The sequence below is a fragment of the Bombus huntii genome, chromosome 3 (genome assembly GCF_024542735.1).
Source record: "Bombus huntii isolate Logan2020A chromosome 3, iyBomHunt1.1, whole genome shotgun sequence".
Lineage (NCBI taxonomy): Eukaryota > Metazoa > Arthropoda > Insecta > Hymenoptera > Apidae > Bombus > Bombus huntii.
In genome coordinates this window covers 3436944-3453077 of record NC_066240.1, presented here as the reverse complement: position 1 = coordinate 3453077, position 16134 = coordinate 3436944, and the positions used below count along the sequence as shown (strand labels likewise).

General features: G+C 38.2%; 1 long non-coding RNA gene across 2 annotated transcripts; it reads left to right on the top strand.

The window, feature by feature from the left end:
- Positions 1-9922: 9922 nt before the first annotated feature.
- Positions 9923-14263, top strand: LOC126864355 (uncharacterized). Of its 2 annotated transcripts, XR_007689142.1 has the most exons (4): positions 9923-11929; positions 12076-12435; positions 12536-13325; positions 13653-14263. It is a non-coding gene; the product is annotated as an uncharacterized LOC126864355 (long non-coding RNA). The 2 variants fall into 2 exon arrangements; XR_007689140.1 differs by lacking the exon at positions 13653-14263 and having other exon boundaries at positions 9929-11929; positions 12536-13460.
- The last annotated feature ends 1871 nt before the right edge of the window (positions 14264-16134 follow it).

Below are 16134 nucleotides of genomic sequence, written 5' to 3'. Positions count from 1 at the left end.
GAAAACGTTTAGATTTTATCGTAGTGGCGCTTTATATGTCCATTATTTTCAGCGTGTAGGAAAATCGCTGTTAATTTTTCGACATTTGTAAATATCAAAGATGGTTACTGTATGTATAGAGCGACAATAAAATGGCGGAATAAACATTTCTAGACTTACTTAGTAATATTTCAATTAATCGTTTAATAGACTACAACGTTATTCGCATGTTATTTTTAAATAATTACTTTTACAGAAGTTCTTACGTTTGAAAATGATCTTGATGAATCATTATATGATCTTTTGATACTCGTGTACATATTTTTAATGCATTTTAAAGAGTCGAGCAATTTATTAAATTAATAGGCATAGATAAGAATGCAACAATTTTTGCCATTCTTATTTTACATATATATACAGCATATTCGCTTTACAAGCGAGTTTTCAAAACGGCCAAAACGTATCCAATGGATAAGAACATCAGGCAATGTTTTATCATACGATAAATCCAGCTTATCGATCATGCTTGCGTTTCGTTTCGACACGTTGTTTAAATCAATTTCGTTGATGGACAGTGCAACGCGATACCGTGACGGAGGGCCATTTTAATCACCATTAATGAGCATTTCGATCATTGAAATACGCTCTCTTCGGCGTTGCACAGACAAAACGGTTGGATACACGGGGTGACGCTCGTAAAGGAGACATTTATTGGTCGTAAAGGCATGCTGGCTGTATCTTGTGCAGTTTGGACCGATCCTTAAAACGTACAGAACTCGTCTTTCTGACGATCGTTTTGTACCAGCACGTTTAGGAACCATCATATGACAATGGGGGCGTACGTAGTTGACAAACATGGGAGCGGCGTATTGGGTCGATGGCAAAAGAAATAAAGGGAAAAAAGGGGAAGGATATAGCAGTTGGGATATATGTATGTATGCGAGGAAGAGAATATATTCTGACTCGACCTTTCTACCTAGCCTTACGTGTATTTCACTCGCTTTATACCTAGGCGTGGCCTATGTGTTCCCTTGCCTCTGTGAATTATCGCGCTTCCGGTAGAATCGTCCGGCAGAATAATTCGTTGGACGAAATTAACATTGAATTAAAGTCTTTTTCTCGAAACGAGAAATCGATCCTATTGTTTCTCGAAGAAGCATAAATTCGTGTCTGATATTACTTTCTCCTTAATTCAAATTATTTTATTTGGAATCAATGTGCGTAGTTTCGAAAATATTCGACTTTCTCCTGGTATTGATTGGAAAATTCTTTTCCAGGCTAAACGAGCATTTAATGAGCTTCAAGGAAGTATAACGAGTATTACGTAATGAGAATTGGAATTCCAGGGAAAAATGTGCTAATTCGCCAGAAAGGCATCGACTACAGAGATGTTCTATCTATAAGGATCAAAGAAAAAGGAACGAGAGGATCATCGAGCTGTGTGGCTATGCGTTCGCTTTTGCATAGTTTCATGGTTCCTGGATTTCGCGGCCGACCAACCGAAAAACTAAAATGATGCTATGGTAACGCCGTTTCTAAATGCGTCTCTGGTGACGCGTCTCGCAAAGGCCTCTTCTTACTAAATGTGACTTTAACGAGCAACATGGAGAACGAGGAGTACGGGGAACGACCTGCGCGCGGATTCGGGCGCGGTCAATGCCGTCTAGATGTTCGCTATTACTATCCGGACCTCCTGGTATTTTCGTCATGGCCTACTAATACACTCTGCAAATTCTTGCCCTACCACGGGGGCCACTGTTCGACAATGACGTAGTCGAGGAAATATGCCGATCGTGAGGCATGTCACTGACCGTGATGTCCAATTTCTTCGCTTCTTATTCTTTGAAAACGAGCCAGCCGAATCCGTTGTACCCTCTTCTTTGTTAGATGCGCAATAGATCCGAAAACAACAATCTCTTCTTGATTCGCATTTGATCGCTGATCATAACACCTGAAGCTTTTGTACAATTTGTGTATTGTACTTTAGAAATTCGGAAGTGAAATTCCTGAGAGTTGCGAAATAAATTTCTTAGGAAGAAAGATACACATACGATCGACGACTACTTCTATAGGCTTGGCTGTCTTGTGAAAGCATTCTTTTTCTGAAATGTTTAGTCTTCCTTGAGAAGAACTTCGAATTTTCTAGCCCAAGGAGTTCGACTTGCTATATATTCATGATTATCATCATTGCGAGGAAAAAGAAACGACAGATGCATTTACATTTGAAAGATGTGTAGGACAAGGAATTTTTCAATTGAATACACCATCTCCCGACGGTATATATGTATAAATATATTGATCATCCTCCTTCGATGGTCATGGTTTTTAGGAAAATTGTATTTAACCTATTTCACTACCTAATGCGGAGGTATGCTCATGATGTATGTATATATTCGGAACCGCGTTGCCCATAGTCAGAAGCCACACTCTTTCATTACGAAATGCTATTACCTTGTAGTGCGTGTCTTAAAAACACTAGGAAATTAAACGTTTACGCAATCTTCTCACTTTTAGAATTTCCTTCGCTAAAGAAAGACGTACAAAAAACATTTAATTTTTGACGATTTTTGTTATTCGAGAAAATGCGTTATCTACATTCAGTAAGCTATAAAGATATTGAAGTTAATTTTCAGTCTTACAATGAAAAACTGTCTTTCTATCTGCATCTCGTCACAATTGCCAACATGTGTAGAGTCGATGATGCAATATCAACTATATATATTTATTTCTCCGCGCATCGAACATTTATCTGTTCAACTCATTATCGATGAACGCCAGTCTTGCCCTATTTCGTAAGCCTCGGTCATCGTGCATTTACGTTATTTAGCTCCTAACACGATAAAATTTTTTGAATCTGGGACACGAGAAAACACAGGGTCGTTAGGTCGTCCCCAGTTGATAATATACTACCGATGTGAAATACATATAAGTGCATTGGTTACATGAATGATACAGCGGTGAATAGGGTAAAATTTCACCTAACGACAAGTCATCTACACGGTGAAGATGATATAAACCATCATTGCGACGAATCGAACGTCCCATTCGAATGCGCATTATCGCGTCTGGCAATCGAGGCAGATAAAGAGTTCTCTGTCGCAATCAACTCGTGCTCGTAATATATACCGTTGATAATTAAGCGATCATTGCTTTTTCTCGCGACTACTTTTCCTTTTCTTTGGAATGCTAAATGTGTATGGGACTTCATAAGGTAAAAACAGAAAGATAAGAAGTCTGTAACCACGCGTTATGAGCCTTGAACTCATTGTCACTGTTGTCAGTGACGAAGCACTCTGTGCCAACAATCGTCATAAAGTGCAGCAATGTGAGTGTACTTGCAACTTTAACGTTACCTTCGATGACTAGTGAGTTAATACGAATTCCGCTGGCTACTCAAGAAGTTAGTCACATTTTATAAGATGTGTGTAAAGTCGTAAAATAATTTTGTGAATTATATTCTACATTGACGAATATGGCTGAATCATTGAAGAACTGTAGTTTATTCGAATATGTGAAGAGACAAGATAACGATAACCGAATGGTTTCAATAGTAGAGATTCGTTAGTTGTTTCCTTCACTCGTTTCTACTAGTTTCGATAATAGGTACTGACGTTTAGAAAATTGAAATCTATATGCTTGGTCTATGTCGACTGCGGCGAATCTTAAACCTTCGATAAATCTTGGGATTCTTGAAAAGTCGATGAACATTCGATGTGTCATATATTCGATATTTTACATCTACAATCCTTTGTATATAAATTTATATTATATATATTTCATCTTTCTTACATATAGACATACCTTGTATAGAAGATGCCTTATATATATACAAGGATAAATGTAAAAAAGATTACATTGATTTTACTAAAATAAACATATATAATAATATATCCTTTTACTATGTATTGAAATGGTTGTTTGTTCAAAATGATCTCAATTGTGACTTTTGACCACGAAAGAGTTAATTAATAGAATATGGTAGCGATGTGCGAATGCAGTCATCGTCCGTGCCCGCCACCTGCATCATTCACGGGGTGCGTTAAGTCGCATCCCCGCTCCTGATATCGCGCGAACCCACTTCCCCACCACGCTTCCGTCGTTCGGTGGAACGAACGCACTCTCACGCACACGTTGCTCTATCCCCACCATTCAGCGGCGCGATGGAAACGCGCACTCGTGACTGGTGGAGTTCTCGTCAGCCTCCGCGCAGCTTAGTCTGCGCCGCTCATTCCACTGGTTTGGATCTTCGTTTGCCTTCGCAGTTGTTCCGGCAGTACGTTCAGTTTCGTGCACGTCGATGATTCCGTTGGTGTAACGGAGTTACTTGGTTATTTCGACCGCGGTCGTCGTCCCTGATTGTTGATCGTCTCGTCAATAGAGTTGTAAAGTCAATTCGCGATCGAAACCGGGAAACGAGGAGTATATATACATCGACAAACGAAAGCCGGTTCGCATGTTCCTCTCGCACACGCGTTACCGAAAGCGGAAGGAAGTCTATGGTCGATGGAAGAGATATAGTGAAGTCGTAAAATCGGTCAGGAACTAGAGCCACATAGATACCTTTTAAGGATTCAAACAAAAGTAAAGTAATTTGAGACTATTGATTTGAGAATTTTCGGGATTATAACGAACCTAGAGCCTCGTTCAGGGCCGTACGATGTCAACTCGGAGCTATTTCTTACCGCGTTTTTCGTAGATATACGTTTTAATTTTTAACAACTGTAAATGAATTTTTGTTAATTTTGGGCGATTGTTACTAAGAAATTGAAGGGAATTTAATATCGTAAAACTTTAACGAAACACTAAAAATAATACGATTTTAATATGTTCCATGTCGTGCTAACGTGATTTATCATCCAGACCGCGTGGATCATTGCCGAACCACGCGATACGAGACTTATTACTGCAAGATTTTTGTAATCTAATATTTAAAGGGCTTCTATGCGATACGTACATACATACTATGCAATACATAAATGAATCTCTCCGTTTAATGCTTTAATTTACGACTTCACTACGGCAGTGCCCCGTTAACTGGCCACGTTTTTACATAGATAATATCAGGGACTCGCTTTACGAATTTAATTGCAAGAATTAGTAGGGATAACGATGGTCAGTTAACGTGGCACTACGAGAGTATGGTTCCATCGACTATACTTCTCGTCCACGTCTCTCCGTTTTGTCCCCACTCTACTCGGTTCTTCGTTTTTCGCTCCGTTCGAAACGTTCTTTTCCACCTTCTGTCTCATTTGTCTCCTACTCCTTCACGTTCGTTCTCGATCGTGTGCCACGCTTCCGGCTGACAGTGCGGTTTTCGGGCCTGCGCGACTCGCCAATATAGTATCCTTCCTTCTCCTGTGCGATTCTCAGTGATTTACGAATCTTCTGACGAATCTATTTCTTCGAGCTTACTCGTCGTCGATAGAGTAAATAAAGGAAGACCGCGTCGAGACATCGTGCACTTTACTTAAGAGTGCGTCATATCTCGTATCTGGAAATGGTGCACCTGTCCGTCTTTTTCGTTCTATGTCTTCCAACGAAGGATCGATCGAAAACCTTGCAAGGATTTGGTTGTGAAGCCCCGGTACCGACGATGGTCGCCGAATATGTACTACTGGAAAATGAAACGCCTCGAACGTTTGGTGAGTGAACATTCTGCCTTAAATTTATAGCTTCTTTTATGATTTTTGCGCTTCCAGGCATTAATTTACGATAATGTGTTATGAGATCTTGTATACTCGCGGAAATCGAATTTTTATAGTCAAATATGTTTGTAAAGGGATGCTCACAAAAAGATAGACTGACGATTTTATTCGTTAGGAACTTTTTCAAAGTTGATGATTTATCGATACCCATGTCGGAACGGGAACGACGTGGGATTATGTAACGCGCGTAATTTGAACGTGTATACCACGTGTACACTTATGTTACTATTTTTACTTCATCATTTCTCTTCTTACCCATTTAAGATTGTTCGATCGAAACAACAGAAAAAAATCATTAATTTAATTGTGATTTAGCCGGAAGTCATATTCTTAATATGCCTAATAAACATACGTATTACGATTGAAACCGTTGAGTTGATTCGAACACGAGGAATACTGGAAATGGGTAGGCGGGTGTCGTTAGACACGGACACGCCCATTGGTCGGTCTCATCGTCGTCCGTATGTTTCGCGAAGCTTAATTAAATTAAACGCCTTGTAGTGGTTTTCTAAGGTCGTTTGGTGTCGCACCATATTTGGCTGCCTAAAGCACATTTCGCCCTTGTGGATTCATGTTTCGATATTTTTTCCTGTGTTTCTTTCCGTACCAATTATTCAAACATGATCTGGTCGGGCTATTATTAGATTCGTTTCGGTTGGGATAGTTGAGAAAGAAGGGGGAACGTTATCGAGAGGACCGCGTCTTGGCTTCGTGTCACGCTACGCGATACGTGACATGCTGTCGAATAATTTCTTCAAACGATTTCAGAACGTAGTTTGCATCTCAGAATCGTCTGCATATACGTTCAATTCGAGGATATATTGCAACGATCAAACTTTTGAAAAAATCTCAAGTTTCGAATTAAATAAAATCATCGAGTTCATGGAAAGTTGTTAAATGTACTATTTAAAAATTGAAATATTTAAAATCAGACGTTCAACGAATGAAACTATTGAAACGATTACAAACTAGAATCAAGAGTGTCCATCTCGTCATACGCACGCCCTTATCCTGTCGAATAAAACGGACGTTCGACACCAGAGCGCGTTGCGTCTTGTATAGCAACGCGTATAATATGCACAGCGCACACTGTGAACTCGTGTGCGAGTAGTCTGGCGCCAGCAGGTGCAGTTAAATATAGCTTATGCAACGGGTATCCTCCTTCCTTTCTTTTTCTCTTCTTCTTTATTCTCCTTTCTTCTATCCCCCTTCCCTTGCCCCACGAAAAATGGCACATAAACAAATGTGAATTAATAAAAGATACTAATTCCTCCTTATGAAGGATCCGATATTTTAGAATATTTGTAATCGACAGAGAGCACGTTCTCGTAATAAATTAATACAAATATTTTGTTTACACCAGTTCGCACGGCGGAAATATTGCGTTTCGAAATGTATCGATGTATCCTTTGTCTTTCGCGATTTTGACAAGTAGAAGGGAAACAACCGCGAAAACGATGTTTTTCGAGAGACATTAAAATCTAACACGGTTTTGTGTACCTGCGCGTGCGGGTGCGTTAATCTCATCTTTTCGGAAATTCTTCTAATCGCCTGCCAACATACATTTTCTATGTTTGCTTGTTTTTTGTTGTCATTCGTGGACCGAAATATTTTCGAATGTTTTCATTGAATTTTATCTTTCTTTTTCTTTTTGCATTGTTTATCGTATATTCGATAAAAGAATGGGGCTAAAATTTTCGTAAGTAGGCTAGAAAATTAATTCACGCTCAAGTTTAGTTGAAACGATTCTTATGTACGAAATGACGACTTCGGTTTACGGAAATTATGGGAGAGAATTCGCATTCCCGGGAGCACTAATTAAATTTTACTGCAGCCCATGAAATTACTCCATCATATCGCGGAATAGTGTATCGAAAAACTTTTTTATTCCTTTTTTGCGCGCAGGACGTCGTTCGATTCCTCCTTGGTGAACAAGACCAGCCATCTTTAAGTAAAAAAAGAACATATTAATGCTCATTATGGATATTAGCCTTCGGCCATTTGCATAAAGGCGGAGACGTTGATACAACTGGTCGTGCGATAACGAGCGACGGATGGCATGACTGGTTGCCAGAGAATTTTTATTTTTTTCCCCCTTCCTTTCATTTTTATCTTTCTCTTTTCTATTCCCTCGCGCGTGCGCGCTTGCATGACTAACAAAGGAAAGAAGAGAAGAATCGTGAATTGTCGAGATTTCATTTCGTTCTAGTACAGAGCTTACGAATATTAGTTTAGCAATTGTGCATAATGAAGAGAAGTTTATCGAAACAACGACCATTTTAAATTTTGTTGAATCTTTGAATTTTTAAATTTCGAACGTTAAAATTTAGCATCGTTTTTAAACGGTTTTTAAATAATTTCAAATTTATATAGACATGGCATTAGTTATATAAAATATAGTCTCCACATGATTGTGTTATTTCGTGTCTTTCCACGGGAGAAGAATATCTCGTAGGAAGAAAAATCTCTACTTAAGTTGCATGCCGTGAGTCGCTTCATAAAACCGGTTGCCAGATACATACACGGAAATGTAAATTTACAGAAGAAGCGGCTCTGAATACTGCGAGAGAAAAAAGAGAAGCTGCTTATGTTGAATGCAGCTTCTGCATACGTGAAATTACGTTAGCCACGGAAATAATATACATATGTTTAATAAAATCAAGGAAATGATCGTTGAGATTAACAGACGAGCTAAAATAAAAGGGAATGAAATATTTATCTTGATGTTTTTATTATGTTACGTGCGAGAGCAAAAAATGGCGGGAGTAAAAAAGGCGAATTAACAAGTTAAAAGCATAATCGCGGGTATAAAAACTTGAATACAAACTTGCCTTAATACTCTGTCACGACCGTTAGGATAAGTGTTTGGTTGTACTGATAATATAGGTAATGTCGGATTGTATTACTGGCGTATTGAAAGTTTTAAGAAAAATCGGTGACATATGTACACTCGACCTCGACTCCGTAAACCTCATGACGATATATACATATAAACTCGCGTATTATTCGGTTGGTTTAAGTATTAAAGTCATCCTCGATTATGTCGGTATACGCATATAGTTGAACAAGAAAGAGACAGAGAGAGAGTAATGTGGACGGATGGTTGGGAATGAATAGGAGAAAAGTGGATGTGTGCCCATAGGCGTCGCCATTTGCATTATTAAATGAGAACTCTATTTACTTCAAACTAAACGTAATATCACGTGAAAACCGAATGCAATGATATGTATTATATTTTTTTACAATTAGCTAACGTTTGAGTAAGGACTATGTAAAGACTATGTAATCGTTGTTATGTGTTGAAAAGTGCAAGCAGCACAATGGTGTCGACACTATATTACATAAAAAAGGGAAAGTTTGAAAGTCATTGATAAAAAAGGAGAAATAAGAAGTATAGATTTGGTGTGATTTTATGCCGCGTACGAAAGTCTTGCGACGCCCATGCGTATGAGGAAAAGGGTGGAGCGAGGAGGTAAGAGGTAGACGAAGCACAGCGAGATGCCTTAGGATCGAGTCTCTCCCTGACGGCGTTTATTTATTACCAGTATTAATACCAAGCCCCGCAGAGTCGGTTGGTGATTACATAAAACATGCTTGCCCCTCCTACCATCGGAGGCAACCCCCTCATCTCCACCCTGCTCGCCTTCTATCTGAACGATGCTATCTCCCGTGGTAATGGGGCTTGGCAAACGAATCTATTCGAAAAGAAAAGGAAAGAAGGAAAAGAATGAAAAAGCAGAGGAACATTCGTTCGGCGTATCTTGGGTCGATTTCGCGTGGAAAAAGAGGTGCAACCGTCGTGATCGCATAGTTCGGATTTTACGATCGACGACCTCTAGGTATTGAACTTGACCCAAACGCGAAACGTGGTTAGCAGATTCCATACTACGGGTTAATCATAAGCACTTGGTGAGAATTTGCAGCTATTTGCAGCCATGTTGCTTCTCTTGACTTGCTATATTCTCTGTGTATTCATTATCGATATCTTTTCCTTGGCAGATGTTGCTTGCTCTATATCTTTGTCCTCATTCTAACAGTCCTGAACGCTTTTAAAAAGCTTGAACTATATAAAATTAATAACGAACGTCTACGCCCTTCTTGTTAACAGTCCAATCGTAAATGAATAATAGTTCCTTCTTCCTGCTCTTCCCCAACTCCTCCAACGGTTTTCTTTAGTTCCCTGCACGTTTTCTTTACCGCACTTATTTGCACCTTGGCATCGCCTCTTTTTTTACGCTCGGTGCACTAAACGTATAAAGCGGGCAATGACTTCTACGCGCTTTATTGTAATCTCTGAGATCTCTGGGAACCACTTTTTCGCACGTTTAGTTGTTTCTTTACCAACGGACCAATGACCATTGCCAACTTCGAGAAAGTACGGCACTCGGTAACGGGAAACGTGTGTTGGTCCACGATTGTTTCTTAGAAGGAGAAAGAAAAAAGCGAGAGGATGGCGTGTGAGAGAGAGAGAGAGAGAGAATGAGAGGGGTCGGCGGAGTGAGTGAGGGTAAAGGAAAGAGCGAAGAGAACGAGCTAAAGAAAGAAACGAGCCACGAGAACAACGTGGACGAAACGAATGGACGAAGAAAGATACGAAAAGGGCAAGGGACGAACTCTGAGGACGGCGGATTAAAGCTAAAAACATCGGACGGAGTATCTGTTCACATCTTACCGGGCAGCATTAGATTGAAGTTGAACCTTCTAATACTGTCAGGTAAAGATGTCGTCAGGATTCCGAAATCAACGTGATTGGAATTGTCATCGGGCTGGGATAATTTCACTTGAATATTGTCGTTGTTCGGATCTGATCTATACTGAATTCGAAACAACCGGCAATTGGTGTCGTTAAAAGCGTGCTCTTTTTATGGATTGTATATTTCAATATGATCTAGTAAAAGCTAACTCTATATGCTAAAATATGTGTATAAGAATCGAAGTTACGAAATACAAGAACAGTTCAAATTTGTCGTAATCGGTTTTTATGGATGAATCGCGTATGTTATAAGTTTGAACTTTCCTTGTATTTTTCAGATCAGATAATATGTAATATAGAGAAATAACTATGTTAATGTAGTATTTTATATTAGTTTTAGGTATAGACTAACGTAGATGTAAGTAAATTAATTAAAGAATAGTAAGTAACTGCCTATTATGTATATTAGAAAACTGTCCTGTATTACAATTTAAGTTCTGCGCGACATGTGATATGGTATGATGTGTCGGATCTCTAAATTTCTTATTCTAATATTATTTCATTAGTATAGCTAGAATTTCAAGATCGAGGTAGTCGATGTGTATTTTCGTGGCACGCGTGAGTCAAAGTGTTGTAAGGGAGGGGGCGAGGTCACCTCTAAGTGAACCGAACAGGAATGATAAGTAAAATAAAAGGAAAGAAATATTTGACTTAAGAAAGATATATTATAAATTCACGAATAGGATCTTCTTGAACGATTGAACTAAATCTTAGGCGACCAAAACCTATTCGTGGATCAAGCTACTCATATTTTCTTACATTTCCATCTTCACCTGTTTCAACCTAATGTTCCTCGACGAAAAATAGCTCCGACTGACTGTAAAAAATGGTGGCTGGAAGTCACGTGAGAGAAATGGTCGGTTAATAATTTTCCATCGGTGGAATTATGCGGTGCGTGCGGCACATGCATAAATCCACTGCACGTGTACACGTGACACAAGTGTATACTATCCCTATAAATACATTCACGCGGAGTGAGTGTGTCTCGATTCGAGAGCAACATGTATGATTCTCTCTCTCTCTCTCTCTCTCTCTTTCTCTATGTGGCTTCGTAGAACGTAGAGTGTAGAAAATCGGTAGGAGGTAGAAAACGAAGCTTCTAAAAGTCGCGGCCTCGGTGTCCTGGAGAGAGAAGAGTGTGTAGGCGCGTGAGGAATGTAATGCTTCGAAAACGTTGCCGCGATCGTAAAGCATCGCGTGGGTCTCTTCGTGAGGGGTTGCGCGAGCAAATAAATTCGTTCGGCCGTCACGCCGCCATTTTTACCCTCGTCGATCGGTTGGCTGATGATTTCGCTCGTATTGCAACGTACTTATATAGATAGGTGGTAAATTCTTCGATGAGCTTATTGGAGAATCATTGTGGCAGAAATTGTGCGGCAAATTGTTGATGCGAATCGAGGATACTTCGTGACGCTAATGGTCGAGTGTTAATCTTAATTTTCAGTTTTCTTTTTTGTAATCGTGAAATGATCTCTGCGTTGGATATTTGTAGGTAAATAGGCTTCTGTATTTCTATGAAGTTATGTACTTACATATTTGCGTTGTTATATTCATGATAAATTTCTTTATTTTCGATATTTTCGAAAGGCTGTTATCTAACATATATCGCTATTATCTTTGTGTTTTAAATGTTTCTAGATTATTCAGCTACTTCGGATAGTCTTAGGCTAATCATCAACGAGATATTTTTGCAAATACTTGATTTGAAAAAAAAGAATCATGGACTTCGGGTTGGTCGTTGGTAAGCTGGAAAAAGTGAAGAAATCCGGTTCAGAAACGGGATCGTAATAGCGGCGTGTTTTGCACAAAGGTGCTAATAAAAAGAGGAGTGTCCTTGCAACCAAGATGGAGGGATATAGGAAAAGCATAAGTAATTGAAATAATCGCACGACATCTTATGCGCATCTTAAGCAGCTGTTGCAACAGCGCGTGTATTTTATAACTGCGAAGTAACGTGCATGGATCTCTTTATTCATTTATTCGTCTCGCTTGCAAGAGGTAGGCACATAAAGGCAAAGTGCATACTGTGTAACTCTACGGAGAGTATCAGCTTAAAAATTGAGATTGAAACGATCGGATAAAAATAATATTGTTGCAGAGATAGAACCACTGTAAATTATATAGCCTAATATATACAGGCAAGAAAATACACCGAGGCGAAAAAGGGGAAGAGTATGACAAGGACAAAAGTATTCATAGAGCTTAAATGGCTATAGTGTAGAGAGATATATTACACGAGGAATTTATAGTATTGAAAAATCATCAGACAGAAACTCTTAATTAACATAAACAATTCATTGCATGAAAAATACAGAAGCTAAAAGAAACATCGTATAGAAAATCAGTATTATAAAGAATCCATTGTATAGAAAATACGTAACGCAAGAAGAGCTAGTGACATAAAAAAATCATTCTACATATCGTGCGAACAGTGTAACGCAACAAAACCTGCGACCAAGGGGTCGTATGGAAAATTTATGCCACGAAATATAAGTGAAACATGCACTATAAAAAATTGTATGCTATTTTAATATTTAAGAAGACGCTGGTAATAATTACTTTAGATACCTTCCGCATGAAAATTCGATCCATCAAGAATAGAGTCAAAGCTCCCGTGACTTTTCCCTATTATCCCCCGCACTCGTGGATGTCGGTTGACGCGTTCGAAGCACTTTGGCCAATGGCCAGGGCCGTTTTAGAAAGATATCTGGCCGGATCGACGGCTCAAGAAAGTACCGTGCATAGATGCCTCTCGAATACAACGGCTCGCTTGTCTTGTACGAATTGTTCCAGGAAGAAACAATATTCCGTCAATAGCCTGTATTGTCTGATGGAGAAAAAAGGAGAAAGATTAAGATGATCGACAGGAAAATGTTATAGCGTTCGAGGTGAAAGAAATTTTCTTGCATTACTTCTTATATGACAGATAGAATGAAATCGAATGCGCGATAATTAAAATATCATTGCAGGAAAAATGCATTTGTATTGCATAAATATATAAATAAATTGTGTATCGAACTGTATATCGATCAAGACAGATTAGTATATATTGATCAATACACATATTTGCATATTTTTCTTATGTAATCGCATTTCTTATGTAATTACGGAATAGTTTGAAGCAATGGTTTGTGCAATATATATATATATATATTATAGCCATTTAGTTTCGCAGGATTTACTAAATGTTTCATCTTTTCTTTCTTTTTCCTTAGGTTTTTAATTATGGTTAGAGAATAATACTTGAAAACGTGTATTTTGAAATCTGAATTGTGCACTTGGATTCGATTGATCCTTCGCACACGTGATCTACTGAAGTTGCTACGAATCGATAATAGGTCCAATGTACATTGATCAATGGCGTCAAACATTCGCAAATGTGAAACAAATAAGAAGTTCAGTCAATTCTACAAGTCTGAATATTGTAAATTATTTTCACAGTGATACGTCGTGTCTTTTTTCTCGTTATCGTTAAGTGCATCCGGCATCAATGACTTGGTCTTTTATCAGGACGACTATGTGCTAATTTATGTTGGCTTTTTTAAATTTATTCAATCCTTCGTTCGTACTTCTTTTTTAATCACTCTGCTCGCTCATCGTTCTTAATTTATTACATTTAAATTACTTGGCAATTCGCAGGGAATTGAATAATCCTACGAGATTTCAGCCTTCTTCTTAGAACTCTTAAAACAGAGACATATGAAAATACGTTGTATTTTAAAGTTCATGTGTACTTTTACGTATCTATAGAATAAATAAAGATAGTATCTAGGATAAGATTAAATAATCGATAATACGAAAATCAAACAAAATTTAATTATTTGATATACACACATTTAAGTTTACACACGCTTAATTGCTACTACTAATTAAATAACGGTGGTTTAAAAATAAATTGCTGAGAGGAGAAATCGAACATGGAGACTGGTTTCGTTGCGAATGTTTTCCACATCATCGTGTCATCATTTGGTTGGTCCAACGTATTAATAATTGCCCGATTGTGTAATAATCAAAGGCGAGAAGGACAGTATCGTTCTCAATCGAGAATGATATAACATAAATACCCTGGAAGAATATATCTCGTGCCGTTCTCTTCTCATTTTCAATTAGCTGCAGAATATCGATAGCGATCTTTGATGATATATCGCACAGAGATCTTACAGAATGTTTGCGAAGCTTGGATCCGTCTTCGAGATTTCAGATGAAAAGGGGTACGATACGTCTGGAAGGAAAAATAAATTAAAGGTAAACGGTAAACCAGACTGAAAAATCTGAGAAGCAATAATATTATTACAACGGAGAATAAGTTTTTACGGAATCCAGAAAAAGGTGCGCGTAAAAATAAAGATCGTAAAGATGGAGGGTATGTTTCGAGATAAATTAGATACTTTGATCTCAAACAATAAACCTATAAAATCAAACTCGAACAATATTCGTTATTCCATTCGCGATACGATCTAGATATTGAAATTGTTAAAGATTTGAAATTTCCATTAGCTGATCGATTTAACTCGTTTCAATTCAATTTAAAATCCTCAATTATATTTTAAGCGATTCAGCTACATCAGACTCGATTCAGTTAAACTTAACTCGATTCAATATTCACGGGATGCGAATCATTAGTATATACATAATTCAAACTTCGTAAGGAAAGAAGCAAAATAAAAATGTTGTTTGTATCTGATAAGAATCTGAGAAGCGATTTCGTCCCATCGATCATTTCTTGGTTGGTTTCCGGCGACGTATCGATCAGCTACGCCTCGTTCAGGCACCTGTTCCGATAGTTTTTGGCGCCGTAGCGTCGACTGAACCTCGCGGTTATTTATTATCGTCTCGATTCATCGGCACGCAGGTCCAATGTCCTTATCCTGCTGATAAGATAAGGGGAAGCCACGGAGCTCCCGGGTCTTGTACGTACACGCGCGGACTATAAGCAATCTCTCTTTATCTATCAACTACCGTCAACCACCCTACCACCATCATCGTGTGTAAAGCTCTTTTATCGTTTTCTAACTCTTTAGATTACACAGACCTAACGATTTTTATAGGAGTCCAATATGGAAGATATTCCAGATTTATGATAATAAATGTGATAAATTTTTTCCCCTTGCTAACTTAAAAATATGAATATGCCTAGAACGAAAATTTTATTACTAAATGATAGATAATCTCGAGATTCTCTTTAGACGGAGACGATAGAATTCCAGAATTTAATCTTAGAACTCACTTGTAGATAATTAGACAAAGTAAATCCATAAATCACACAGTAAATACACAGTAACTCCAATAAATCACCATTTACTGGGGCGAAATTTTAGCTAGTGTTTGGTTAATTCTTTCATGATCGGCGTTGCATAAGTTCTTCTTCAATCTAAAGAGTTTATAATGTGGTTTGGCGACGAGTTTATAAGATAGTGGTTAAAATCAGTTAAAATGGTTAAAATGGTAAGTGGTTAAAATTAAGTAATCTTTATTACACCATCTAGTATAGTAACTGTCGCTCGACAATTTATGCGTCTTATCAACGTTATCATATTCACTCGACTCGTACTCATCGCTCAACGAATCTTTCCCAATGAATCTTTTGTTCGTTTTTGTACGAAAGAAACGAGACACGAGGAAGAAACGGAGAAAACCTGTTTATCGAGGATCTGATGAAAATTACACGGATTAATCGAGGGTAGATTAAAAATGTGG